Here is a 3,988-nt window from a genome sequence, read left to right on the forward strand (position 1 = left end):
AATCCCTTAGAGCTGCTGGTGTGACCCCACCAAAAAATTATTGAAATACTGGTAAATACGGGGCCAGAGAGATAGTTGGAGGTAAGGCATTTGCCTTGCTTGCAGAAGGATGGTGGTTCAAATTCAGGCATCCCACATGGTCCTCCTAGCCTGCCAGGATTGATTTCTGAGCGTAGAGTCAGGAGTAACCCCTGAGAGCTGTCAGGTGTGACCTTCCCAAATAAAAGAAAAAAAAGAAATACTGGTAAATACAAATTATAATGTTGTTCATTATTGCATTTAAGTTGTACAATGTTCAAGCATCCATCTCTTTACCAGTGTGTACTTTCATCCACCAATGCCTCCAGTTTTTTTCCTGCTTCCCAGCATGCTGCTATAAAAAAGACACTTATTTTTCCTCTTAGGCACTGTGTTTTGCAGTACTGTTATTAAAAGCATATTGTGTTTATCATGATATCTCCTTTCAGCACCCAGTTATTGTATGAAGTGATCACTTCCAACCATTATTGTCATAGTGATCCCTTCTCAGACATTTCCTCCTATATTGTAGTAAACTTTCTACTAAGAGTAGAAAGTAGTAGTAGTAAGAAAGAGTAGTACTCTTGGAGTTCAAATTTATTATCTTTGGGTATTGTTCTCCTACTGAGTTTGGCACAGTAGGAAACTGAATTATCACACAGTTGATCATTTTACATATGTCCCTCTCCCTCTGATTAATTTTATTCTGTACGATACTGTCCATGTTCATTCATATATCAGAATATTTCATAACTTCATTTTTATAATGGCTGTGTAGTGTTCCATTATGTAAGTGTACCATATTTTCTTTATCTACTCATGTATTTTGGACACTTGTGTTATTTACAAATTTGGCTGTTGTGAGTAGTGCTACACTGAACATTGAATGCATATACCCTTTCTTCATTGTGTTCTGGAACCCTTAGAGTATATTACCAGAGTAGACTACTAACAGTAAAGGTTGCAGCATAAGAAAATTACTAGTATCTCTGAATTGCAAAATAGAAGTGAAACCAGTAATCTCAGTCTTTTTTTTTGAATGGCAATCCAATTTTTCCTTTATAATAGAGACACCCATTGAAAAGAACAGTTAAGCACTTGTCTTGCATATGACTGAACTGGGATGAAGGTTGATCCTTACCCTGTGAGGATCCTTGTAGTACTTTGAATTACTTCAAGGCAGAATGGGCACCAAACACTTTGCCACTCATAGAACTTTGTAAAATCTTATGCTGAGGAGCTCTTTGTTATTGCTGTTGTTGTTTGGAGAATTACCCACATATACTGAGGGCTTGCATCTAGCTCTGTGCTCAGGGGACTATATGGAATACTGGGTATTGAACCTGGGTCAGCTGTATTCAAAGTAAAAGCCCTACCTACTCTGTAATTGGTCTGCCTCCCAATACATGTATTTTATTGCTGAGTATGTTTAAATGCTATTACCCCCTTGCCCAGGGTGTTCAAATATTACTGCTTCTTTAAAACCCCAAGTGTATGTCTCTTTATCACGCTTAGAATAAACCCCATATTTTATACATGGTTTCTAGATTCCTTACTTACGTGAGTATTTATTGCCTGTTAGTTACTCAGGCAGCCTTCCTTTGTATTTCCATTATTTCCATGCTTCTGCTATAAGAGTTCTGCACAACTGGTCCTGTTTTGGGGCTCCAGGGGATTTTCTTTTCTTCTATAACTAAGGCCTTGAAAAATTGTTTTGTTTTAATATTTTCTTTTCTTTTTAATTTTTGATCATATCTGTGCAGTTTTCAGTGGCCTGCACTGAGCAGGACTCATGAAACCATATGTGATGTGGGGTCAGCCACAGGTAAAACAAATGCTTTACCAACTGTGTTATCCCTCTGGCCATAAAGATGCTATTCTGGACTAGATAATGATGTACACTATATCTGCAGATAATAATGTACACTATACATGCTTCTAAATACAGGATCACTAGCCAACTAGAGGTTAATCCAAACAAATGCTAGTCATTCAGGGACAGCAGATGCTTCTCTCTATAAAAAGAGCTTAGGGGCTAGAATAATAGTACAGCAAATAGGGTGTTTGCCTTCTTAGTTGCCAAAAAATAACTGTACCTTCTAATTTGTAAAGTGAAGGACTTGAGTACTGGCCTTCAGGGGCTTTCCAGCTTTGATGTAGGATTCAGAAATATAGACAGTATGAGTGATTATATTATTGCAGATCTAAAGATAATTATATTTTATGCTCTACACCAAATTTGCTACATCTTAGGCTTCCAAATCGACACTACCAATAGTGTCAACATTAGCTCATATATCAGATACTGTTGAAATAAGTATGCAGTTTGTGACTGCAATTTCATTTTACAGCAATGTCTTATTTACACAAGGTGTTTTAAAGAGTGTCACTTTTAATGTACACACCTGACAAGAGCCTACTCATTCACAATGACTTTCCAAGTGAGGTCAGAGAAAGTGCCAGAATAAACGTAAGTAAATAACTGGTATGTTTTTGTCATAAAAGTCTTCTTCCCATGATGGAAGGGAAAGTTGCATCTCAAGGAAGGCAAATAGTGCCAACTCTTCTATAGTTAGACAGATTGAATTGGGGGTGTGAGGAATTGTGCAGAAGCCTATTACCTGAGGTATTAGTTACCTGAGTGATCTATCACTGAATGACAATATGTTTACAGTCTATAAGTTGACTGTAAAAAATTAAGAAAAATATTTAAAGGGCAAGGGAAAAAATCCTAATTTGGTCATTTTATCTTCCTTTCATTAGTATTTTGGGAAGGTGGCTATTTTGCAAGTTAGTCATTGGCTAACAAATTTTTTTAAACCAATTAATTTATTTAGCCAACCTAGCTAGTTGGAAGTCTAAAAGAATAACCATTGTGTTGCTGATAAAAATTTCATGTCTAACTCATCTATCTCTCTGCAACAAGTCAGGTTGTACATGAGGGGGTCTAATCCTTGCCTTGCACACCCTGAATTAAAAGATTTGAAGAATCTCTCTCTGTAATTTCTGCAAGAATTTAGCAGCTGTTGAAGCATATCCAGGCAGACACAGGCTTCTGAGAGAACAAATACTCTTGCAAGCCCCTGAAGTCCTTCAGAAAGTCTCGAACACCATTGTTCCTGTATTAAGCTGCAGGAATTTTGGAAAAATGTTCTCTTCAGTACAATAATACAAAGGCACCCAGAGGCCAAAAATCAAGAGTGAGGGTGTCTTTAGAGAAAGCATCTACTGATCTAATCTTTCTTGGATACCCTGAAGCCTGGTTAAGCAACTTGACATGGTTGGCTGCCTACTAGACAATGGATGGCTGAGAAGGTGGACTTCTGTCCCAGGGATTGCCCATTTGTTAAAAATCCTCACAAAGGTCACTTATCTAGCCATAATTTCTTGTTTAACATGGTCTGGCCTGTGTAGTTTATTCTTTATGCAGATTATCCTCAGAAGACTACAGTTCCTTTTTTCTCTAATTTTTATTATAACACTGTCATTTATCAATAAACATATACAGTCATTTCAGACATTTAATGTTCAAACACCAATCTTAACTACCAGTGTGACATTCTCTTCACCAGTATCTCCCACCCACCACCGAAGCCCATTTCCATGTAGGCACAAGCAAATTTACTTCATATTGCTTGTTACAACATAAAAACTAGTGGAATTATTAAAATTTAGATCAGGTACCAGAGAGATAGCATAAAGGTAAGGCATTTGCCTCGCATGCAGAAGGTTGGTGGTTCAAATCCTGACATCCCATATAGTCCCCCGAGCCTGCCAGGAGCAATTTCTGAGCGTAGAGCCAGGAGTAACCCCTGAGTGCTGCTGGATGTGACCCAAAAACCAAAAAAAATTTTAGATCAATTTGAAATGATTGTTTTGTCTTCCCTAAAGTTACTAAAGTCAGTGTCTAAGGATTTACTGGTTGACACTAATTGAGCCTGTTTAGGCTCACTGAGGTTGGTAGATTACT

Source organism: Suncus etruscus, chromosome 14, assembly GCF_024139225.1.
Source record: "Suncus etruscus isolate mSunEtr1 chromosome 14, mSunEtr1.pri.cur, whole genome shotgun sequence".
NCBI classification, from domain to species: domain Eukaryota; kingdom Metazoa; phylum Chordata; class Mammalia; order Eulipotyphla; family Soricidae; genus Suncus; species Suncus etruscus.